The sequence below is a fragment of the Nelusetta ayraudi genome, unplaced genomic scaffold (genome assembly GCF_046127955.1).
Source record: "Nelusetta ayraudi isolate G7.1 ecotype Tasmania unplaced genomic scaffold, CSIRO-AGI_Nayr_v1 ptg000220l, whole genome shotgun sequence".
Classification (NCBI taxonomy): Eukaryota; Metazoa; Chordata; class Actinopteri; order Tetraodontiformes; family Monacanthidae; genus Nelusetta; species Nelusetta ayraudi.
Window position 1 is genome coordinate 289,010 of NW_027466269.1, and position 26,442 is coordinate 315,451.

At 47.5% G+C, this 26,442-nt stretch overlaps 1 protein-coding gene across 3 annotated transcripts in view; it reads left to right on the top strand.

Moving 5' to 3' along the window:
• The window catches only part of adkb (adenosine kinase b), a 123,759-nt gene that overhangs the window by 21,784 nt on the left and 75,533 nt on the right, over nucleotides 1-26,442 (top strand). The window lies entirely within an intron of this gene.

Here is a 26,442-nt window from a genome sequence, read left to right on the forward strand (position 1 = left end):
CAAGATCAGAAGCTTCAAACTGGGAGCGTCGGCCGCTCGCAGACATCAGCTGCCAACTCCACTCCCCATCTTCTGTGGGAAGAAGGAGAAGGAGGAGGAGAAGAAGAAGAAGAAGAAGAAACTTCCCTCCTGTTTTCTTTCCTTTTTTTTGCAGTTTTAATATCCTGAGCAGCAATTTCAAAAAAAAAAATCATCTTGTCTGAAAAAGCCCCCCCCCTGCAAGCACAAGTTTAGTTTGTTTTGTGTCCTTGCTGACTGACTGAGGGTGAAATGTGAAGATTAAAGGACCTCTGAGTTCACTGGTTATTAGGAAAGACCTTCAGGTTGAGCGTCATCGCGCGCACGCGCACACACACATACACGTCTGAAAATAAGCCTATTGCGATGTCACAGTGGCGTGGTGAACAGGCTACTATGCTAAAAAGAATAATGCTAAGATTAACTTTTTTTTTTTTTGCCAGGGGCTGCAAACAGAGGGCTAATCGATTAGATCGATCGATAGATGGGTGTTTTTTTCTGTCTGGGTTAACAAAAATTGTGGAAAGACGGCAAAGGAAAATCTGAAAATGTCGGTCAATCTTCAGCTGCACACTGACGTCTGATGTTTATAGCAAACTGGAGCACCGATCGATGCTCGACTGTCGCCTGTCGTGACACCAGACGCTCCCCGAGACGTGTTGCTTCTGCTGCGGACGACTTGCTGCTGCTTCCTGGGAGGTGTTTCCCACCTGTAGGAGCAGAGTTGAAGCTCTTTGCTTTTTAATTTGAAGGGGTAAAATCACTGGAGGTGAAAAATAAGAAAGGGGATGAGATTTATGTCTCTCGTTGGCCTTTTTGTCTCCATTCAAAGACGTTTATTCAGGTTAATGATTTTTCTTGGCGGCGCAGCAGCACTCAGCGTTGGCCTGCTGTACTTATTTGGATGTTTGCTGTTGTCTGAGGCCAGATGTGGAGCCCATTCCCTCAAGTTTCTTTCCAGAGCCAGAACTCTTCCTGTCAGGATGAACCTTCCGACGCCGCCTCTCTTTTTTTCCTCTCTTACCTCCAGCGTTTCGCTGTCAGGTGACGCTTGTCTTTTTTTATGTAAAATGTGTGATGCATAACCGGGCGGCCAGATGATCACATTGTTGCCCTCTCGCAATGTGCGAGACTTCAAAAAGGAAAAAAGAAAAAAAAGAAAGGTGGATGTGCGGATGATGTGCGGCCGCATGAAAGGGGCCTGCAGCTGGAATGAGATGCTGGATGAGCGGGCAGGTTTGCACAGGAGCGGCAGCGAGTGGCGGGGGAGGTGTGAGGGGGGATGGTGGGGTCGGGGGGGCGGTAGGACTGGAGGAACTCGTACTTCCCTCCCGACGTCCGCCGCCGCCGCCGCCGCTGCTGCTTCACTGGAGGCTGTAATAGGTTGAACAGCGGCGCCTCATCCAAGTCGGGATCCCGGCGGCGCTATCGAGGAGAGCCTGGAACCTTCGACTTTGGGCCGAGATGCGCGAGTCGATGGTAAATTGGATTTAGTCAAATGAGAATTGACCCGGCGGGCCCGCAAGGCTCCGCTAGAGCGCCACCGTCTGCGGCACTTCGGAATCACAGTTTGTAATCACAATTCGGAATCTCAACACTTTATTTAATTTCCAGAAGGGAAACTTGGATCATCATCACAGCCACATACCAACACAAACACACACGCACGCAAATTATTTTTGTTCATTTTTCATTTTTTTTTTTTTTTTCTTTTTGATTTTTTGATTTGTTTTTAATTATTTGTTATTTGTTGTTTGTCGCTGCTGCTGTGTGATGGTTGCTGCGTGCATGTGTGTTTGTGCGTGTGTTTGTGATTGTGTGTGGCAACAACAAGGGGTTGACGATGCGTGAATACAAATATAAAAGTCAAAGTCAGCACTGGGTCCTGAAGGGGCGGAGTTATAAAAGCAGCTGGTGTTTGAGGCTGCTGCTGCTGTAAGATGTCAGCATGAGTTACAGTCACGCTGACATATTTTACTGCTTAATAACGCCGATTAATGGTTCAGACTGATGTATATATGACATTGATGTACATGTATAACATGTATAACTCGAAGGGGGATGTGTTTTTCCAGGGTCTAGACTTGCAAACCGTGCTGCTGCTGCTGCTGCTGCTGCTGCTGCTTGATTGGCCGCCGCCGCTGGGTGCTATCTTTAGCACCTGGATGCTGTTATTTCCACTTTCCATACACGACGGCTGCTGTCAGCACTTACCTGCGACTGAAAACACATACACACACACACACTCCTGTGATAGACACATCAACACGTTCGAACAAGCCTGTGATTTTTTTCCCCCAGTGTCTCTCTTTTCTTTTTCTTTTTTTTTTTAAAGTCGTCATCGGGTTTTCAGTGAGAAGTTGCGAGCTGCTCCTCCTCTCCTGCTTCTGGCCTAAAGAAGAAGGATGATATAGAAGCTGCTTGTCGGCTGCCTTGCGTTGCCTTTGCCCGGGACTCTAACAATCGCAGTGTCCCCCGCAGGGCCATCAGGTGTGAAGGCTCGTCTGCTGGATGTTCCAAAGAAAAAAGACAAAGCACAAGAGAAGCAGCAACCTTGCTCACATCTATCCAGCCTCACATATCAAAGAGCTGCAGCTCTGAGATGCAGCAGCGGGAAACTACAAACAATCAATGTTTTTTTTTTCTTCCTTTTCTTTTTATGAAAAAAAAAAAAATCTCTCTGCGCTCTTTCAAGAAAATTACATGGAGGCAGGTTAAGTTGACGGGCGTCGCAGGATTTCGGCCGCTGGTGGCGACAGTGGCAGGTGAGGGAATGGGCGGGGCTGGTGAAGGAGCGCAGCCGATTGGTTCAGACCGGGCATGGGCAAACTACGGCCCGGGGGCCATATGCACCCCACTAAGCTTTTTAATTGGCCCACCGAACTTGAAGAAATTAAATTAATAGTAAGTCATGAAATAAGTGGGTTTTTTTTATAATTTTTTTTTTACAGTGTTTTAAGAGTTTTAAATAAAGAGCTAAACACTCTGCTGCTTCAAAGACACATTTTCTTGTAACTTTGCCTTTGTTCATTTTCAATTGACATTTAAGCAACATGTTTTCTACATATCCCATGATACATTTTTTCCTCCTATGAGGTGGCTCACCAAAACACTCCATCCATCTGCTGCTGCTCCGCCCCCCCCTGTCATTGTGGCCCCACCAGTCAAAAAGTTTGCCCACCCCTGCTCTGGATGGAACATGAAAGCGGCCCAACGGCGTCCTGGGGCCGCAGAGTGTAAACGACGGATCTTTTTTATTTCTCTGAACACTTTGTTCCACCAGCGGTGACTTCAACCTTATATTTAAGCATTCTTGCAAACACACACACACACACACACACACACACACACACACACACACACACACACACACACACAACATGCAGTCTCAGAACGTTATAATCAAGCTCTTTCTCTCTCTCCTGGTATTTAGGTCTTTTCTTGCCGCCGTGTTTTGCAGCCCATGTCATCAATTCACTCTGAGGCTTTAATTATTGTTTAGAAAGTTGGAGGCTTTTGAAAAATGTGCCGTCTGTGCCGCGACGGTTATGATGCCTGTTTAACATTTCCTCAGACTGGGTCAATCACGGACCAGGGCTGGATGGGCCCCACGCCTGCACCGCCGTGCTCTGCTTCTAATTGGAAACACATGAGGCAGCAGCGGCGGCAGCAGCGGCGGCAGCGGCGCTCGCTGCTCCGAGTTGTGTATTTTCTTTCTTTCTTTATTTTTTAAATTAGTAAGAAAAAAAATCCCACAGCACTACTTGACTTTGGGTGAAGAAATAAGCTGAGGTTCTGAGCAGTTTTTTGTGCAGGTCTAGTTAGAAGCCGCTTGGATTGCTGCTCGAAGGTGCTGAACTTCAACCTCAGGTCCAAAATATTCCGTGAGGTAATGTTTGGATTTTTAACAGCTTCTTTCTTTTCCTTTTTTTTCATGTTAAATAAATAAAGAGCAGCGTTGAACAGGCCAAATGAAGAAATGCCTATGTCTGGTTCCACTTAGAGAGAGAGAGAGAGAGAGAGAGAGAGAGAGAGAGAGAGAGAGAGAGAGAGAGAGAGAGAGAGAGACTGAACTCGGAGGAGGAAGCGTCTTAATACTAAAATGTGCCCTCACACTCTGAGGTGGAGCGCCCTGTCGGAGACCCCCCCCCTCCCTCATGCCCCTCACCCAACCACCCAGCACCTTTAATTATTTCCAAAACAAGCGCGGCGGCGCTCTGCTCTCGGAAGGAAGGAGCCGTCGGCTTAACGAACAAAGTTGGGAGAGAACTCTGGAACTCGGCAGCGTCCACCTGCTGTGAGAGCGAGTGCTTGTTGTTTATCTCAGGGCAGGTTAGCTGCGCCGTTAGCACCCGCTAACTGCCTGGTTGCACTGCAGCCTCGAGGGGCCTCCCCCCCCCTCTGTTTCCTCTGCAGGGTCACAGTCTGTTGAGCTTCTCGTCAGAGACGCATGGAGCCAAATGGATTTTTCCTTTTTTCCGACCTTCTCCAACCCCCCCCAACCGCCCACCCCCCACGTCTGGGCTCATTCTAGACATTCCAGGTGTGCAAGTGCCTGAGAGTTGGTAGGAGGGTTCCAAGGGTGGTGGAGTGTCTGTGTGTGTGTGTGTGTGTGTGTGTGTGTGTGTGTGTGTGTGTGTGTGTGTGTGTGTGTGTGTGTGTGTGTGTGTGTGCCGAGCAAAAAAGCCATTGTTTTGCTCGGCACAAGTGCAGGAACTTTGATGAGCGATGAGCTCATGCTTGGCTCCATGTCGCCGCCATGAGGTGCTGTGATCTCTGTTCTTTCTGCAGCCATGCACACACACACACACACACACACACACACACACACACACACACACACACACACACACACACACACACACACATGGGTTGGATGATCTGGCAAATGACGAGCTCATCGGCGTCAGCTTTTTCTAATTTGTATTCTCTTTTTTTTTCATCTATTTATTGTATTTGTTTAATTTGGCAGCTGTACAGTTTCTCCGGTCTCCCTCCTCCCAACTCGTGTCTCTACCGCCGAATGAAATCTGAAGGGACTTGAGAAGCAGAGAGCACTTTGCATGTCTGGAAGCACCTTTAATGTCAGATTACAGATGGAGGATGTCTTGCAATGAGCTTGGCTGCCACGCAGCAGCAGCAGCAGCAGCAGCAGCAGCAGCAGCCGCCGCAGCAGCAGCCGCAGCCGCAGCAGCAGCCGCAGCAGCTTGTGTGTTTGCTGCTCTGGCACAGGAAGTGAGGAACGAGGCAGCAGAGGACTGAGACTCTTCCTGAAAGGCTGGTTCATTACAGTGATTGGCCAGGATCATTGGCTGTCGTCGGGGTCGAGTCGGTGCATTGTTTTGTTTTTTTAATTTCATTTTTAATTTTTGTTTTGTGTTCAGTTGCTGCAGAAGTGTTCCCGCGGACTGATCGACTGATGGACTCTCATGTTTCCTCGCTGAATGTCCGTCCACGGCGCTGCTAGTATTTTTTTGGCACATTCTCCCAGCGCTGCGGTTGAAGTGTTGCATAGCAACTGAGGAAAAACAGCTTTAAATATTTTGGTTAAAAAGTTTTTTTTTTTTGTTTTTTTTTAAATAAAATAAAATAAAAGAACAGCCTGCAATTACTGTTCATTTCTCCCCGAGTTCATAAGTTTAAGGAGCAGCACTGCCGCGCCAAGTAATAAATGAGACGCCAAATGAGGCTTTGTGTGTGTGTGTGTGTGTGTGTGTGTGTGTGTGTGTGTGTGTGTGTGTGTGTGTGTGTGTGTGTGTGTGTGTGTGTGTGTGTGGAGGATATTGCGTTGCGGCACTCCAGCTCAATTGTTCAACTGTTCAGCTATCAAGTTTGTTGGAAATAAACCCTGGCAGCCGTCTCGCTAAGTCACTGCTGTTTTGAAACATTCTTCTACAAATTCTGGGGAAAAAAATGTGTGTGTGTGTGTTTTCTTTTAAAGTCAGCTGAGTGTATCGATGACAGGTTGGGAAATGTTGTTGGTGAGTGAAAGATTTGAAGTGATGATGACGCACCACAGGGAGAAGGGAGGAACGAAGCAGGATGACGTATAGACAGACAGACACACAGGACTACAGACAGTCAGTCAGACTGAATCAGACAGACACACAGACGGACAGTTAGTCAGTCAGATAGGCAGATCGACCGCCAGACGGAGAGACAGACCTACAGACAGTCAGTCAGACCTACAGACAGACAGACAGACAGACCTACAGACAGACAGACCTATAGACAGACCTACAGACAGACAGACAGACAGACCTGCAGACCTACAGGCAGACAGGCCTACAGACAGACCTACAGACAGTCAGTCAGACCTACAGACAGACAGACAGACAGACAGACAGACCTACAGACAGACAGGCCTACAGACAGACCTATAGACAGTCAGTCAGACCTACAGACAGACAGACCTACAGACAGACAGACCTACAGACAGACCTACAGACAGACAGGCCTACAGACAGACCTACAGACAGTCAGTCAGACCTACAGACAGACAGACCTACAGACAGACCTACAGACAGACAGGCCTACAGACAGACCTATAGACAGTCAGACAGACCTACAGACAGACCTACAGTCAGACAGGCCTACAGACAGACCTATAGACAGTCAGACAGGCCTACAGACAGACCTACAGACAGACCTACAGACAGACAGACAGACAGACACTAGCAGTAATGGCTCTTATCGCGGCTCTGCTGGTGCTCTCCGCCCTCCCAGGCGGCGGCTGACGTGCTCCTCCCACTCCGCCCCCTCGCTGCAGCAGGGGATGCTGGGAGCTCGCTGGGCCGTGCGCTCGCTCTGGCGGAGAGAAGCAGCCAAACTCGGCTCCCTCACATATAAATTGCATCATTAACGTCGGCCAGATTATTCCCAGTTCTCTCCCGCCGGCTTTTATGGCCTCAAACTCCAAACGCCGCTGCCGCTGCCGCTGCCGCCGCCGCCGCCGCTGTCGCTACTCAGGTCTCCTGAGTGCGAGGCGTTCAGGTCTGCTTTTTGAAAAATATCGCCCACTTTAGTTTCCCGTTTTAGCCTGTAAACATCCCACTTCGGCTGCCAATCGCATGTTTAGGTGAAGGGGCCATATTGTCCCCATTGTCAGATGTTTTTTATTTGCGCCTCTGCCTGATTATTAACCCCCCGAAAATCTTTGGGCTTTCAGAAAACAGCCTGTTTAGCCCTTTGTTTACAGCCTCCTGCAAAAAGGTTGTTGAAGGAGGGAGAAAAAGAAAAAACAAGGCGGGATGTGGCCACTGACCTGGGGGAGGTGTTCAGTGCCCTCTGTGACATCACAAGGTGTTGGTGTTCAGAGCTCTATCTTGTAGTGCACACTCCTCAGCTTCACTGGTTATGATGAGAGATACTTTATTACCCTCTTACATTCATTACTTTGAACAAAACACAGCTTAGGAAACATCAACCCTGGTTATTTTGCATCCTGAATGCGAAAAGACAGAGAGTCTCTATTTCACCCTGTTGTTGCTGTGCAACATCATGCAAAACGAGACTCTTCACACGTCCCTTTCAAAAGCTTTCACTGACAGAAATTTGGTGAATTTGTCCTCCTCTGTCAACACGTTATGCTAATTTCAGAAATAATGTTGACATTTAATTACTGCTCGGTCCCAGTGTGTGTAGTTAGTGTAGTCAGTGTGAAAATGTTAGCGTTTAGCTTTGGTGTCGCGCAATAAGATCCGGAACAAAAAGATTTTTGTATTTACTAAAACTGAATTGAAAACCTCCCAGCGTCCTTTGCTTCTTTTCTTGACTTCCTCCTCTTCCTCTTGCCACGTTTTGCCGTCATGTGACGCCGCTACGATTCACGTCGCCTCACTCGTTGGCGCTAAATCGCCAAATTCAAAATATCTTGATTGAATTTCCCCTCATGGAAGCTCAAATAGTGAGTCTCTTACTGGTTGCACGCAGACACAAAGTCATTTTCGACCCCGTCTCAGCCCCTCAGACCTCGGCCCACTTCCTGTGAAGGAGGAGGAGGAGGCGGAGCTCCGTCCTCAGATCAGCGGGCAATTAACGGTGTCATTAGCGGCCGGGGTCGCGGGGTCAAGCTCCCAGCTGAAGGTGGCCGCGGCAAACATTTTCATGTGATCCTCTTAGTCTATTATCCCTTTCTCCCGGCGACAAGGTTTTAGCTCGTGGCAATGGGGAGAGAGAGAGAGAGAGAGAGAGAGAGAGAGAGAGAGAGAGAGAGAGAGAGAGAGAGAGAGAGAGAGAGAGAGAGAGAGAGAGAGAGAGAGAGAGAGAGAGAGAGAGAGAGAGAGAGAATACATTACACAAAGCCTCCTGGCAATTACCTCTCTCAGTGAATACAGTCCATTTGATTAATGTGTGAACACCGTCCTGCCGCTGCTTAGCGAGCAAGTTTCATTTTTGCCCCAACAAACGGCTCCTTTTCAGCAAAAGTGCCAAGCTTTTACTTTTGCTGGCTGCAAAACAAGAGTTGGTGGGGGGTGTTGAGGGGCTGGGGGGGCCACCACCGCAGTAAAAACATTTCACGATTTTTTTATCGTGGTGAATGAAGAGAATTTCTTTTTTTGTGTTTTTTGGTGTTTTTTTGGTCGCGCCGTCTCTCCGTCGGGGACTAAATCCCATTAGCTCCGCCTCCAGACTTGGGGGGGTCGGGGGGGGGGGAGAACACTTCTTCTTCTCAGCCTTGGTCCGACACGTTGGCGCACTAATCCGGTCAAACACCCCGCCGCCGTCGGCGCCCTGGCCGAGGCCCCGCCCACATTCACACGTCGCTAACCCAATAGTGAGCGATCAGCGGCCGGGATCAGTGGGAGATCAGGTTATCGCAGCCCCTGAGAGTCGTAAAGTGATCTCGGCAGCTTGTCTTCTCTCTCTCTCTCTCTCTCTCTCTCTCTCTCCCTCTCTCTCTCTCTCCCTCTCTCCCAGGGCTGATGGGATGTCAGCTGCCCGGCAGAGAGTTGAACCCGAGGATGGAGCGAGCGGACGGCTTCATTTCTCTGTCTGGGAAAGTGTGTTTGCGCTGCTGCTGCTGCTGCTGCTCAAAGTGTGTATAGCTGTGTTTCCATGACCCCTAGAATTGCGCAAAAACCTAAATATTGCAATTAAAAACTGGTTATGGAAACAAATCAAAGAGAAAAATATAACAATCATTCTTGACAGCAAACAAACGTAAACAAAAAAAAGCACGCGTGATTTGAGATTTTACGAGAATTTCCGCTTATGCCGTTCACACCATTCAGTGGAAACACCTGCAAATTGCAATTGTACTTTGTCGAAATTTCTGAAATATTGCTTTTATTTTGCAAAAAAAACAAAAACTGTAATGGAAAGGCAGCTTATGTGTGTACTTTTTTTTTTTTTTTTGCTTGTTCGTTTTTTTTTGATGGGATGACAAATTGAGAAAAGAGTAACTCCACTCACAGCTCTGCGGCTCACCGGCGCCCCCCCAGGGATCCCATTGATGGATAAAAAAAACAACCCCTCTTGTATCTCTCTTGCTGAGAAACGTTCCACCCGTTCGTTATTATTATTATTATTATTATTATTATTATTATTATTATTTTCTGTCGGGATTCATAATATTTCCAGAGAATTTCCGCTGCGCTGGGAGCTGTTGCCACACGCTGCTCAGCGTCCCGCTGCGAGGGAGCGTGGAGGAGTCGCAGCGCCGCCACGCTGGTGGGCGGCCGATTCACGCGCAGCAGCGGCAGCAGCAACAGCAGTAGCGACTTGTTTCCCGACAAACACTTGCGTGATTTTTCCATTATGGATGCCCGTTAACCTCCCCCACCCACCTCCCCTTCCTCTCTCCTCCCCCCGCCGGCTCGTAAATCCCCGTCTCCTCGTCCCCTCAGCCAGCGCCGGCCCTCGTGCCCGCCGTCACCCGGCTGAGTTACACTGTTGCACCTGTCACACACAATTTATGGCGAGCAATTTGGTGTCGCGCGCCGTGGGAATTGTGCACTTTCTTGAGAGAACTTGTTTTCTGTTGCGCTCGCTGCATTCGTTGCGCGTTAGACACGGTTCCCCCCGCCCCACACACACACACACACACACACCCACCGCCGCGGGAACGACCAACACTGAGTGTTTGTTTGGTTTTGTGTCCGTGCGCTTGGCGGCCTTAAAGGATTTTTGTTTTCCGAAAATGTGGAAAGCCCAAATTAAGAAACAAACTGTTTCTCATTCAGAAATCAGGGAGCAAGAAAATAAGAAAATGAATGACAAGCAGTTTCATAGATTTGTCTTGCACGATTTGTTTTTATTTTTTTTTATAGCTGTTTGTTGTTGTGACCCATCGCAATGCCGCTGTGAGTCAGGAGCTCTGATTGGCTGTTGGAGTCTGGAGTCGTGAAGATGTTGGAACCTCCGTAGTTTAGTTTGAGATGCTGCTGTGTTGCTGTCATCTTTGTGAAGCAATTCCCTTTGAAAGCACATTTTTCGCATCCAACTAAACATCTTTTCCATTTGTTGCTGTGCAGCATCCCACTCTGTTCAAACAGCGCTGGCTGAAACCCCCCACACAAGTGTACTCACATTTTATTCCTTGCTGTGGAGAAGAAAGGAGGACATGATGGCCAGGCGATGGAGGAAGTTACAGGTTGACTCAGTCCCGTGTTTTGAAAGGACGTTTGTTCCGTTTGCAGGTGACAATGACAAAAAGTTCAGCAAATTTAGAAACAGTTACCATTCAGGCACGCGGTGAATCAAATCAGATCATCAAATTTCTATTTTTCTTTGGTTTGTTATTGGATTCTTGAAACAAAAACATTGGATCATTATTCTGAAAGGAAATTGTGAAACGACTCCTTTCCCAAAATAGTTTTTCTCATTTCAAATGAAGGGTCATCTGGCCGCCAAAGTACACAAACCATTTCGCCCCTTGTGTTTCAGATAAGTTAAAGTGTGACGACCCTTTATTGGTTTAGAAAACAACAATAATTTGCCTTGTTACTGACTTTAAGATGAAGCTGTTTTGTTTTTTTTAATGCGTTGGAGGTTCCTGCCTTTATTTTTTCTTCCTTTCTGGGGCGAGCCGCCGCCGGCTTTGTTTGACACAATGCGAAAGGAAAGAATGTGCGGCAATTAGATGTTTGTTGTCTGTCATTGTTGCATGACTGTGCCGCCGCCGCTCGCTCTCTCATCCAGGATTATTGCCGCTCTGAGTGGGGAAGCATTACAAAATGACAGCCTCTCAGTGTCTTAACAAGTCGGGCTGATTGGCTGAATGTTCCCGCCACGACGCACAGCCCCTCCCCTCCTGATGTTCGGCAAGCCGGCGCTAACCGTGTTTTGGATTTGCATCTCCTTCGCAATTAAGATAATACGTCGTAATTAGAATTTTAATGTGCCGCCGTGAGATTTTTGATAATTACACTGAATTCTCCGCCGCGATTCCTCCTCCTCTCCCTCCTGCTCCTCCTCCTCCTCCTCCTCCTCTTCCTCCTCCGCCTCGCCGCCGCCTTCGTGGATGAATTCACGGCTGATTAGATTGCCGCTCTAATCAGATCGCAGTTGCATTCGCAGATATCAGCGCACTTGCAAGACGAGTCAAGAATTGTCAGCGCGACAGCGACGCATATGTTCACGTTTCCACGTTGTGCTCTTCAGTCGCAGGCAGACAGACAGACAGACAGACAGACAGACAGACAGACAGACAGACAGACAGACGAGCTGTGACTCCAGGCAGCCAGACGAAGGTAATTAGGAGGTTTTTGTTCAGTACGAACCTGCAGTTACGCTCATTGCTGCTTCCAAAATAGAAGGTCGACAGTTAACTCGCATTGGAAGCAGTGAAACGGGATACGGGTTACTGTCGGTGGGACGGGGGGACGGGAGTGGGGGACCGGAGTGGGTGAGGGGTGGTGGTGGTGGTGGTGGGGGTGGTGGGGAGGGTCGTTGCAGTACATCCACCTGCACTGGGCCTGAGTTGTGCAACGTGTATTTGGGGGCTAAAATTAGTCGTAGCTGGTTTGATTTTGCATTCCAGGCAACGACATTTGAAAAAAAATGAAATGAAATAAGTGGAGATGCAAACAGGAAGCAGCTGGACGACTTGGTGCACAGATATCAGCACGGCTTTTCTTGCCCTAAATCCTGAACGTTTTTCTTTTTTTCACACTCACTAAAAGAGACGGCGTCTTATTTCTTGGATTTCTTCTTCTGCTGCTCTTTCAGCAGCCAACTGCAAACACAGTGGAGACGGCGGAGGCGTCGCTCTGTCATGTCAATGTAAACAAACCCAACATATTGATGTCTTAAAATATGCAGCTAGCATGCTGACTGCACATTTAGACTTATCCAGCGTCCACTTGAACGCACTTTTACACTTAAACTGAGAAGATGTTGATCTTGGACACGGCGGCTCATCTCGGAGCAGCCGTGTCGTCACGTGACTTTGCTGAAACATTTCCGCAAGTTGTCAACGGTCAACGGAAGGAGGATTTTTGTTTTTCACCGGCTGCGAAACTGTCATCGATAATTACAAGTAGACGTTCCTCCTGCTGAAGCAGAAGCTTTGTGGGAGCGTCCACCTGTTTTGCAGCGGACTCAGAGGGCGGAGCCAGCACTTGGCTGTGGGTGTGGTCAGTGATCTGTGAGAGGCGACAGTGATTTCCATGACTGTGTGTGGGACAGACTTTGGCCGGCAGGCAAGAGACAGAGATTATGTAAATTGTGGTTTGCAGAAGATGTTGGACTTTTCAAGGTGCTCAGTGTTCAGGTGTTGACCGCAAACTCATTGAACCACTTCCCATCCTGGTCTTCAGACTAATGTGCACGACTGCGACCTGCCGAGCAGCATCAGCAGCATCAGCAGCAGCAGCTGCCGCAGCCAATCAGCCTCTCAGCCACACGGCACCGACTAGTCAGGATGGCAGGAGGATATTTTCCCTGCTGCAGTTTGTCACAGTGTCAATACTCCTAGAGGACGGCGAGAAGTAAAACCTGTGTGTGTGTGTGTGTGTGTGTGTGTGTGTGTGTGTGTGTGTGGAATGCGAAAATTGGCCACCACAAAGGAATTAACGACGGATTCTTGCAGCATAATTGTCTAATTATGGCGGGCAGATGGGGCAGTGCTTTAACTGGGACACGTTGTGCTACCTCTCCTCTCCAGACTCCCAACAACAAAAGGCAAAGCGGTGCGACAGCCTCTTCAGCGCCTGAGTGGGAGGGAGGGAGAGTGGGAGGGGAGAGGGGAGGGGGGAGGAGGAGGAGGAGGAGGAGGAGAGGAGGAGAGGAGGAGAGGCGGGACAGCAGAAAACTGGCTGTGTCACCGAGTCGTTCCTCCACCTCGACGAGTGACTGCAGAAAACAAACGCACGGTGTAAACACGGTGACCCCCCCCCCCACCCGTCTCCCCTTCTCCACCTCCCCCGCCCCTCCCCCACCCCCCTCACTCCACTCGGAGACCCTCTAATTAAAGGCGACCGGCCGCTCCGTCATTGATCATGTCGTGCGTTCGCTCGCGCCGCTGTTTATTAGAGCCTGGTTCTGAGCCTGGTTCTGTCTCCCGGGAGGAGGGGTGGGGGTGCGGAGGGGTGCGGGGGGGGTGCTGGGTAGGTCGAGGGGGGCAGGTGGCCGTGAAACAAAGGTGAACTTGCGAAAAAATTAAATCATCCCTGAGAGCAGCAGCGGGACAAGCGCAAGGAGTATCACCCATATTTAATTAGATTTAAAAAAATGTTTTTCTTTGTCGTTATTATTATTATTATTATTATTATTATTATTATTATGATTATTATTATTATGATTAATATGATTATTATTATTATTATGATTAATATGATTATTATTATTATCATTATTATTATGATTATTATCATGATTATTATTATTATTATTATGATTATTATTATGATTATGATTATTATCATTATGATTATTATTATGATTATTATCATGATTATTATTATTATTATTATTATTATTATTATTATCATTATTATCATTATTATTTGGTCTGGAGGGTCTTTCAGGCACTGGAGCCGCTCGTGTTGCTCACTCACTCACGGCTGCAAGTGTTTTTCTGCCAGTGTCGTTTCCCTGCGCTAATAAGTCTGGAGGAGGCCGTTAATTAATCCACGGCCTTTGTATGCATTCGCTTTTTGTTATTTTATTTATTCTCAGAATAACAACAACAACGGGGAAGGAGGTCCTTCGTTCCTCTTAGTTGTGAGCCCCCCCCAAACTGCCCCGCCTCTCACCACCATCACCCACCCCCCCGGGCCCCCCGCCCCCCACTCCAGGATTTGCATTATTCCAGGGTGTTTTTATTCCAAGGTGTTTTTATTCCAAGGTGTTTTTTTAATGAACGGCCGCCAAGCAGCGGCAGCAGCAGCAGCAGCAGCAGCAGCAGCAGCAGCAGCAGCAAGCGCAACAAAAACAGCTTCTCGCGCCGACGAGACGGAAAACGGAAAAAACAATCCCAAAGTATGATAATCACATCTCAGGTCGGCGCTGTGACAGCTGCGACGGGGACGTCTCGCTCTCCAAAAAAAAGAAACTTATAAAAAAAAAAATTAAAAAAAAAGACTTGGAAGTTTAATTGGCACCAGGTTGCCAGGTTTGTAGTTTGATTGACTGCTGTTGATGGAAGTTATTTTCCTTGGCGGTGTAAGACAGAAGGTGTGCAAGCGTTTCTTTCTTTATTTGCCGCAAGAGGAAAGAAAAGAAGAAAAAAAAAAGAAGTAAAAGCCAGCCGATGAAATTCTAGAAATTCTGCAGCGTCCTGATGGACTATTGAGTTCTAAAGGTCCTGGCAGGTTTCGCCCTGTGGTCACAGCCTCCTGCTGAAACTGGTGCTTCGATGAAACTTCTGCATCTTTGGAAGATGTAAGAGAAACCGAGGTGGTCTCGGAGGGCGGAGCCAGGACCTGCTGGGGGAGTGGCCACTAACTAGTGCTCTTTGTGACATCAGAAGGGGCTGATTTCTCAGACTTTGTAAAAAGTGGAGCAGCAGAAGAAGGAAAGCGTGAAATTTGACATTTCTTGACGATTTCTCTCAAACCAAGATTCTTTAAAGGTCGCAATAAAGGTCATTTGTTCTCTTTTATATTCCATCTTTAGTTTTTCATCCTGAACTCTGGCGGAGCGTCTCCCATATTGCTCCATAGCGCTATGGCTTATTTAGCCCTTTGTTTATCGCCTCCTACAAAAACACTGGGTTTTAGTTTAGATGTATTTGAGCCCCCTGTGACATCACCAGGGGATGGTTTGCAGCTTTTATTATTTCAGGGTATTTCACCATCATATTCTTGTTGGAAAACACTGGAAAAGTTTATTTTGTGGACTTTCAGCTCATTGGCTTGTTTGTTTGTTTTTTTTCTTCTCCCTCTTCTGTTTGTGGTTCGGCTCACTTTGCCTCTTATTGACCCGTATCAGCTCTAGCAGTGAAGTCCATCACCGCTCCTGCAAAGCCGCTGACAGGAAGTGACAGAGCTGATTATCGAGCGTCTCCGGGACCTCTCTGACTTATAGATTCCTTCTGGGTAATTGCTGAGTTTCACAAATTGATTTATGGAAAGTAAATGTATCATCAAGGCCGGGAGCGCGACTCGGACGACAGTGTGCCGACGGCGAGGAGGAGGAGGAGGAGGCTGAGGAATAGGAGGAAGAGGAGGAGTAGGAGGAGGGGGAGTGAGGGAGGAAGAGGAGGAAGAAGAGGAGGAGGCGAAGGGGAAGGAGGAAGGGATGGAGGAGGAGGTGAGAAGGGGGAGGAAGGGGAAGGGACGAGGATTGGAAGGAGTAGGAGGATGCATAGGAGGAAGATAAGAAGGAGGGGAGGGGGAGGATGAAAAGGAGGAGGATGAAGGTATGTGATGCATGGAGACGTCGAGGAAAAACGCTGATGGCGCCGCAGAGCAGGTCATTACCTCGTCGCCTGAGGTGCAGCGCTGCAGTTTCCCCGTTGAGCCACTTCTGTTGATGTGGTTGTTGTTGTTGTTGTTGTGGTTGTTGTTGACGAGATCTTGCCCATGTTAAACTGGTGCGGCTGGTTGCCATGGATGATGGTTAAACGGCGCCCATCAGCAGCACTGCAGCCGTCATTTGCCACATCATTATCAAATGAACTTGAAAAAGTGATTTTGTAAAACTGAAAGAAAAAAAAGAGAATTTAGCCCTCTGTTTACTGCCTCCTTATAAGAAACTGGGTTTTTCCTGCTGAAGCTGATGCTTTGCGTGCCGATACCTCCGAGCCACGTGTCTGGACTTTGGGAGGGGACAGCGAAAAGTGGAACGTGGTGACACGGGGTGGAGCCACACCTGGCTGGGGGTGTGGCCACTCACTGGGAGGTGGAGCAAGCAAAGTGGGGAAGGTTTTCCAGGATTCTTCAAGTGCGAACACAATGTTTCACCCTCATATTCTCTGTCTTTCAGTCCAGTTAAACAGTCCTGCATGAGTATTAATCCCTTAGGAAACAGCATATTTAGCCCTGTGTTTGCAACCTCTTGCTAAACTGCCGTGCTTTAGCTTCCTGCTATTTGGTACCATTCCCTTCAGGAGGCTTGTGCAGGGTGTGTGGCTGCACTTTGCTTGCTGAGCTGCTTTTCTTTATCAATTCATTTTTGTTGTTGCGGCAGTGGTTGCCATGGACGCAGACAAACTGCCTTGGTCCGCTGCAGCAAAGGTATCATTGGCCAAATGGTAATAACTTTTAAATGCTGTTTGTGCAGCGACACCCCGCATTATTATTGTGTTGCAGCAAAAAGGGCCAAGCCTGTGCAACGGCGTCTCATCGATTCGTATTTAATACCGATGCGAGTCGCCCTTATTAGATTTGTCCCTTAAGTTTCATCTCATTTGTATTTATGAGCACTGTGACGACCTGACCTTTGCCTCGGAGAAATAATTACAGTATTCCTCGGCCCTGTGTTTTTTTTTCTCTCTCTTTATCCTTGTCTCAGTTTGTGATTTGATGCGTCCGTCATGTGGAGATTGGCAGCGGACCATCTGGCGAGCCACCAAAGAGAAACGTATTATTACAAAGTGGGTGTGACTTCCTGGTGCCAATCACAAAGTGCTGCTTTGGCATTTCTGGATTCCTGCAGCTGGCAGCTGTTAGCTGTGACAGCCGTTCAAAGACGCCTGCCTGGGCTTTCCCCTCATTAACAATCAGGAAGAAAGGGTCCCCTTCAGTGCGCACGCACACACACACACACACACACACACACACACACACACACACACACACTCACACACACACACACACACGCACACACACACACACACACACACACACTGTCTGCTTTAGTGTTAGATTGATAATAATTTCTAATAGATTTCTAATGTATTTTAAACGTCACTGCTATTATGAGTCAGCAGTGAGTCGACTGTCTGTCTGTCTGACTGACTACACAAAAAGTCAAATAGCACAATACTTTGCTCCACCCAGGCTTTACTGTCACGTAGCTCTTGCCTTCAAAATATACATATACCTCTTGGAAATCAATTTTTAATAAAAAAAAATATATATATATATATATATATATATGTATATATATATATATATATATATATATGTATGTATATATATATATATATACATATATATATGAAGAAAAAAGTTCAAAAACAACGACGACACAGAAACAGTTTGAACAGAAATGTTAGATTCATGAAATTTGTGCAGGGATCTGAGTCGTGTTCGTTATCCACTCTGAAACAGCCTCCTTGGCTGAATATGTTAGCGGGGGGAAAAAACACTATTGGATGTTTCAGGAAGGAGTTTGGTGTTTTTTGCGCTGCATAAAGAAAAACACAGCAGCAACAGACCGCAGCCAGACTCCTGAATGAATTTTTTAAAAAGAAAATGAAGGAAAGATAAATATAGGGTTTGACCGTGTGCGTCAGATCAGGGAATTAGGACCCTGAACATGTTTGAGAGATTCCCACATCTTTCACCTCCTCAGATTGCACCGGAGATCTTTGCCCTTTTTTCTTGCATCTGAGACGGCAAATTAACTGCAAGCGTTGAGTTTTCATCTTTCAGTCGGCGTGCGAGGACGTGGCGAACGCTGAGCGTTCGGCTCGTCGCCCCGCTGGCGCTAACTCACACACATAGAACATAAACGCTGGCTCTTCTGGCTGTGACTTCACACACGGAGGTCGGAGCAAGTTTAACTAAAGATGCATGCGTTTACTTCACGTTCACGGAAAAATGAAAGGAACAACACTGTTATGTTTTGCATTGTGTTGGGATTCCAACCAAGAGTGCGGAGAGGCTCTTCTCACCAGTTCCTGGATGGAGGCGCTGGAGGGAACTCATTTGTGACTTCAGAAGTTGCTGCAGTCCAGTTTGTCGCTGAAATGGCGACGTTAGCCCTGTGTTTTTAGCCAGGAGACACACCACAGTCTCGTGGTTGAGCGTTCATGCTATCAACACGTCATACTTGAGAAATAAGACAAAGTGTTGCAGGCCTGTGTGAGGCCCCGAGTTAATCGGGAACTTTGCAAGAGCTTTAAAAGTATTTGCAGCTCATTTTCACCATCAGCTGATGGTTCTGGACCAGGTGATCAGGATCAGCTCGATTCCATCCGCTCCTCATGCAATGATTTTTCTTCATCTTCAGTACTTTCTACACTGCAGATAGAAAATGAAGACATCAAATATATGAGCAAGATATATGTAATTATGTAGCCAAGAAAAACACGTTCAATAACTCTAAATATGCTTTTTATGAAAGGTGGCTATTTTGAAGAATTTCAATATAAAACGTGTTTGAGTTATTTTACACGTCCTCCATAATTCCACGTGTGTTCATACGTAGTTTTGATGCCTTCAGTGAGAAACTGCAATGTCAATAGTCATGAGAATGAAAGAAAATACATTCAAATCATATGGTGTGTCCAAACTTTTGACTGGTAGTGTATATGTATACAAATGTGTATATGTGTGTGTCTGCAGTTTTTGTCTTTCCTTATATCTGACAATGCTGAAAATGGCGTTTCCCCCCTTTTTTAAGAAAAAAAAAAAAGTAAAGAAAAAAAGAAACTGAATAGCAACTGAACAGTATGCAGTGTGTCTCTAGCCGCCGTCACTGCTGCTGCTGCGTGAGGACACTTGTGCAGTAGTTTTGTTTTTTTTTGTCGGTCACAGTGTCCTTTTTGTGCACCAGCTGTGGGAAAAGCGGCAGCGAGAACATCTTGCGTGTTGTGCGACTGCGGCGGCAGCAGCGGCGGACCACCCCCCCCCCCCCCCCCCCCATCCTCCCTCAGCCCCCCCAATCCCTCACCCAACCTCCCCCATGCCTCCACCGAGCCGTCTGTCACTGCAGATTCTTCCAGGCTCGGAGAATCACCTCTGCCAAAGCTAACAGGGCGTCGAGGCTGCAGGTGCTGCCCTCAAATTGGTTTTACTCCCGCCGCCCCTCTCTCACCCCCCCGCCAATCCCTCCAAAGTAAAGCACTCACTAAACAGGCGCCGTAACTGGGTTGGACTACGGGCAGCGTTTTTTGGATTCTTTGGAAGCCATAAAAAAGAAAAAGAAAAAAGAAAGTAAAAGTCTGTTTACACTGGATGAAACGGATATTGTGCCTCGATAACAAGGCCGTGTGTGTTTAGGCAGGAAGTGCAGGACAGAGTTCGACCAATCAGCCGCCGGTCGACGGTGAAGTCGGCTGATTTCAAAGAGAGCGAGGGGAGGAAAAAATTGGGGCTGAATGGGATCAGATTGGTTGTGTTGGCAGCGGCGCCGTCTCACAATATCCAAATAGAAATCACATTTCTCACTCCAGTTAGATTTAACTGGAGCGCATTGTCCTCCGCCTTGGCTGCCGTCGCTCAGCCGTGGAGAAATGTGAGAGTTGGTGCCGCAGAGTTTCGCTGTATTAACATTATTGGCAGTCGGGGGTGTTGTATCTGGCAGCGGGGCCCCCTTCTGGAGCGCCTGTGCATGTGAAAAAAAAAAGGCTTGTGCCACAGACCCGCAGGGTTCTCCTCTTAACCCGCGAGCCGTTAAATAGGCCGGTAGTATATCATAATATTTAATATTACGGTAATATACCTTCCCGCCGAATTTTCTTTTTTTTCTTAGTGGTGAAAAAAAAAAGGTTCTTATTGTACGGAAAAAATGAGAAAAAAAAACAGAAAGAGAAACTCTGAGGATACGGGGGCCAAATCATTAGCGTGGCCGGATTCCAGGGCGCTAATGGTAACCAGGCAAGAGTCGGATGACATTGTTATTGCAGCCGTTCCCAGGCAAGTGAGCGGAGCTGGAGAGGGAAAAAAAAAATTCTATTTGATTTATTGCAGGGTTTGAATTTATGTTCCAAAGCCTCAATAGGAAAGTAAGTGATCTCCCTCAGCGCCTCCTCACAGGCAGCTGGCGCTGGAAACATCTCTGCATCGAGCACCGCCCCTCCCCACCTCGGACCACTCCCCCCCCCTCCCCTCCTCACCCCGTCTCTCTCTCTCTCTCTCCGCGCTGCTTAACCCACCACGACTCTACACCTGTAGGGGATATAGTGTTACTATAGTTATTGGACCACGTTCAAGTCTGAACCTTGAGAACTTGTCAAACGCTTTTTTGGGGCGGGGGGTGGGGTGGGGGGGGCCACAAGCTCAGCGGGGTAACCCAGCTCGCCCCACCGAGGTGAGGGGGCATCACCGTTTACGGCGCCTCCTTGTTGTCCCGTCACAAATTTCGTTCAGCAACGACACAGCAAAGACGTTTGAGGCGCCGAGTTTGTTTTTCTCTAGTTTTTTTCTTTTTTGTCACAGCGTCGCCCTTGTCGCCTTGCCCCCATCCACCTTCCGAATCCTTGAAACATTTCATCGCATCTCGGCTCCTATATCCTCCTGAAGTGACGACGAGAACGCAGCTCTTTATGGTTTGGCCATAATCAAACTCCTCCTCCTCCTGCGCAGAAGGCCGGCCGGCGTTGTTTATCACGGTGAGCGTTCGGGTGGGGGAAGTGGGGGTGGGGGGTTGTGTGTGTGGGTTGGGGGGGGCGGGGATTAATGACGCAGAGCTGCGGACGGCGGAGCTGCCGAGTCGTCGTTGTCGTCTGGCAGCAGTCGGAGGAGTGCGGAAGGTTATCGTGGCGATAAATCCCAACTTCTCTCTTTGTCACGACGCACTGCAGCAGAGTCGCTGAAGCCGTTGTTGTTGTTGTTGTTGTTGTTGTTGGTTTTTTCTTTTCCTTTCTGACACTTCCAGTATGACCCCTCCATCGCCCCCTCCTCCCCCACCCTGAGTCTCTCCCCAGCTTTCTGTAAGCCATCAGGGGGGGGAAGAAAAAAATAAAAATAAATAACAACACGACTGCTTTAAGCCGCCGCCCAGATAAGGCTGAACGCAGCGGCCGCTCACCTGAGAGTTCAAAGCGGCCGAGTCTCCCGCTGGATGATGGGAGGTGACGATAAGCCTATACCACCCTTCCTCCCCCCCATCACCCCACCCCACCCCTTCAGGTTGGTCCTTGGCGAGCGGGAAGCGACAGGCGCTGCTCATTTAAAAAAGAAAAAGAAAAACATTTGGATCATTTCCTCCGTTCAGGCTGTGTTGTGTCTATAAACTGAAAATTGAATCAGACGTCGTTGCAGGAGTTCAGTTTCTTACCATCATGGCTTAAATTCTCCCTTTCATGTATTAAATCAATCGGCTCTTTAACTTGCCGCGCGAGGAGAGAGAGAGAGGGAGGGAGGGAGGGAGGGAGAAGCAATGCGTGATCCGTGTCCATGATCCGGTCAGGGTGGAAACTCAGTCTATTAGTGCAATGATGGAGGCCGTTACTGCGGCCGGCCGGCTGATTGGACAGCATCCTTGTCAAGGTCGCAGCAGTAGCAGCGGCAGCGGCGGCAGTGGCAGCAGCAAAAGCAGCAATAGCAGCAGCAGCAGCAGCAGCATTAACAGCAGCAGTAACAGTAACAGGAGTAACCCCTGTTTTACACCAGAAGCGTTTGCAGAGCGTCAGCAGAGCGTCCGCGTCGACGCAGTGAAACGCGGCCACTAAAGTCAATGAGCAGGTTCACACCAGGCGCAGAGCGGCCGCGTTTCAGAAGCGTCCCAGAAGCAGTAAAACACGACCCGCTGGAAAAGAACGCCAGAATTTATTCTTTGACGCTTGCCGCGTCCCTCCTGCGTCAATCATAGCAGGTGGGATCGTTCCGACAGGAAGTCAATTGTGTAAAAACACGGTGGATCCGGTTGATTTTCATCATAACACACAATGTACTGGTTTTTGTATTTATATGTGCTGTACTTTACTGTGAAACATCAACGTGACGCATCGGCTTCAACGCTGTTCAGGTCGGCCGTCAAACAAAAACAGATTTCACTTTGAATCTCAAACTATGATGAACAAAATGCATCTATACTTTAAATACCTGCATTTTGTATGACGCCAGCAGTTCGCTTTATTATTATTTTTCTTTTTTACACACATTGAGAAGTATCGATGTTTTGTTTCATTGTTGTTTTCTTTAAAAACACGCAAAAACTACCTGGGTTGTCGCGCGATCTTGCAATCCTCGCGTGAACCGATCGAGCCGCTGCGCGAGACGCGCCAACGCGGTCGCTCTGCTGACGCTCTGCAGACGCTTCTGGTGTAAAACATGGGTAACAGCAGCAGCATTAATGTAACAGCAGCAGCAGTAGCTGCAGCATTAACAGTAACAAGAGTAACAGCAGCAGTAACAGCAGCAGCAACAGCAGCAACAGCATTAACAGTAACAGCAGCAGCAGTCACAGCAGCATTAACAGTAACAGAAGTAACAGCAGCAGTAACAGGAGCAGCAGCAGCAGTAACAGCAGCAACAGCATTAACGTAACAGCAGCAGCATTAATGTAACAGCAGCAGCAGTAACAGCAGCATTAACAGTAACAAGAGTAACAGCAGCAGTAACAGTAGCAGCAGCAGCAGTAACAGCAGCAACAGCATTAACAGTAACAGGAGTAACAGCAGCAGTAACAGTAGCAGCAGCAGCAGCAGTAACAGCAGCAGTAACAACAGCATCAGCATTAACAGTAACAGGAGTAACAACAGTAACAGCAGCAGTGACAACAGCAACAGCATTAACACTAACAGCAGCAGCAGTAACATCAGCATTAACAGTAACAGGAGTAACAGCAGCAGTAACAGTAACAGGAGTAACAGTAGCAGTAACAGTAACAGGAGTAGCAGCAGCAGGAGTAGCAGCAGAAGCAGCTGCAGCAGCTCAGGGGTGTTTTTTCTGGAAGCTCATGTCTTCGGCTGGTAACATGAAGAGGGAAAGGTGTGCGTTTGTGTGGGGGTAAGGTGAAGGGTGTGGGAAGGGCGCTAAATGGGGGATGAGCAACATGATGAGTAGGATCTGGCAACCGCATGCAAACAGACAAGAGGAATGTGTGTGTGTGTTTTTTCCTCGTTCTTTTTCCATTATTTTTTTGCTGTCAAAGCAGAGCGCCGCCTCTGCCGCCGATCCGGAGCCCGTTTGCGGCCGGGGGTCAAAGGTCAAATGCTGAGCAGATATGTTTTGTCTGCTCGTCACTAATGCTCCACGCCCACCCAGCCTACAGTGCTAAGCTAAACTAAGCTAAGCCCTCAGCCTGGTGTATGTTTCGAAAAGAAGAAGAACAAAAGCCTCCCTCTCTCTCTAACAAGGATCCCCCACACTGTGGCAGGCTGGAGGTACCTGTACAGAGGGAGGGGGCGTGCACGTGCACATGCACATACACGAGGCTGACACGTTGCCTGCAGCCGTCATTCAACCCTGTAATTCCCAGGATTTATCTCAGGTGTCCGTCTGCTGGAGGTTGTTTCCTAATGAGAAGGCGGTGAGAGGAGGCGTGTCTGCTCGTTAAAAGCTTATTTTCAACTTATTTTACTCTTTTTTGCAGGTCCAGTCCAGTGTGTAAAATTTGGCTTGATTTATGATTTTTACATTGGTAGAAGCTGAACATGCTGCTCAAAAAGTACATTAATGAAAGTGTGTACACATAATTTGGTTTATCTACCCTTAGAATAGTTCTCATATGTATGTGTGTATATATATGTATACATATATATATATATATATATATATATATATATATATGTATATATATATATATATATATATATATATATATATATGTATATATATATATATAAATGTATATATATATATATAAATATATATATATATACATGTATATATAATATATATATGAGAACTACAACTACATGCTTAAATACCAGGCGGCCTCCAAAACACTGGACCTTTAAAAAAAAGGGATGTGGGAGGAGCCAAGAAGAGAAAAAAGGTGGAAAAAAAGAAAATCAGGTGTTTCCTTTTTAGATAAACTTTCCTGGTCGGGGGGATGTGATGTATTGTGTGTGTCTGTGTGTGTGTGTGTGTGTGTGTGTGTGTGTGTGTGTGTGTGTGTGTGTGTGTGTGTGTGTGTGTGTCTGCTCTCTGCAGAGCGCACAGATACAGTCTTAGACAGTCTTGTCATGTTTAGCATCACAACCTGTCTAGCGTGGCGGTGGTGGTGAGCTTGATGCTTATCATCGACTCGGAGCGTGACGGCCCATCCCGACATGGCCGCCCCCCAATAGCCCCCCTGTATGTGTTGTGTTCGCCTGACATGACCACGGAAGGTTTCTATGACATCCACTCCAGCCTGTTCTGGCTTCTTTAACCACAGTTCAATATAAATGGACTTGAGGAAGGCCAGTTATTTGTTTCGATGATTAATTGGCTGATTTACTGGGAAAATCAATTGTATCGATTTTGACCATTTTGTACGGTGGCTGATGAGGACAAATGAGCTGCAATCAACAGTCGAGAAAAAAAAAACAACCCACACAGGCGCATTAAAAAAAACAAACAATTGCAACAAGAAAAATGCTGCAATAGAGCAATGCTGCAATCACAGAACAGCGACACAGAAGCAGAAAAGCAACCATACAAACCATACAAAGGTTTTTTAAGATTCACTCTAACTTCTGTTCACACACTGTAGTGACCATATATTTGGCCAATCAGATGGAGCCTCACTGCTCTAGTAGTTATATATATACTGTATGTATGCTCATGTGTCAAGTGTTTTGCCACCAACGGAGGTTAGTTGGGGTCAGGGGTCAGGGGTCAGGGTCATTCGCAGTTCTAAATCAACTGGCTCTGGGACTGTTTCAGAAGTGTTACTGTGTGACTGTGCTGTTCATATTACCAAGCACCTGCTGATATTGTGCTGCACCAGGGCCACCAGGGTAAACACACAGCTTCCTCAGCCACTCCGAGAAATCTCCCAAACATACCAGCTCACTCACTCACTCCCCCACTCCCTCACTCCCCAGCTGGTTACGACCTAACGAGTCTAGTGTTGCTCTCCTCTAAACTCGGCGACTGACACACGACGTGCACATGCAGAAACGCCGTCTCCGCCGGAAAGAAGAAGAAAAACGACGGCGCCATCAAAGCTCTGGAAGCTCCTTTAATTACAGTGTGGAAGCGCTGCTGCTGGCGCCGAGCCTGTTTGTACAACAGCGGCTGATGCAAGAGACAGAGTGTCGCTTTTCGCCGGCGCGAGCGCTTTCCATTGGCATTGAAGTCATCCACGGGTGAAGAAAATGGGACGTGCGTCTTCTTTTCTCGCTTTCTGTTGGCAGAGACGATGTCTCTGCATCTGCGGGGAACCTGTGAGGAACCTGCAGGGAAGTCCGATCAAAGATTCTGCTGCGTTACTGATTTTACAATCAACATCATCATCTGCGGCGGCGGCTTTGAGGGGAGTCTGAATAAAGGCGCTTTTGATCGTCATCAACGGCGCCGTCCCGGCTTCCCTTGAGAAGTGTGCACGGGCCAGGAAGTGGGGATGTGAATCTTTGGGTCTCTCACCCTTCCATTCTCCATTCCAACGATTATCGATTTAAAAAAATAAATAAATACGTGTTTATATATTTAAATATATCTTTATACAGTACACATTTTGCAAAAAATGCCATCCCAACAGAATACAGTTTCACCAGTATAATGAGATTTTTAAATCAACTGATTCCTACGGTGGTAACGCACTAAGCTGAACTTGTTCATGCTCGGAGAGGACACAGGAGAAGCCGAGTGGCTGGAGTCGTCGTTCCTCCGCAGTGCCGACAGCCAGAGTTGTTTGCAGCAGCTTAACCAGCTTAACAACACAATGCGCTGCCACTGCTGTGCACACAAGCCTGTGAAGGCGCGCAGCGCGACGGAGGAAACGTTAATTAAAACAAACAAATGATTTTTCGAAGTCTATCAATGGATCCAGAATGATAGAGGAGAAGAATCACAATTGGCACTTAAATTGTTTTTTGTCCCGACCAGGAAGTGATCAGAAAGGGAACTGCAGGAACTAAGCTCCCTTCGGTAGCACCGCCTCCCTTTTTTTCACTGTCACTTTGAAAAAAATTGCAGCGGGATAGAATGCGCTTGACTGATATGAAAGGAAATGACTGAAGAGAGAGAGAGAGAGACACACACACACACACAC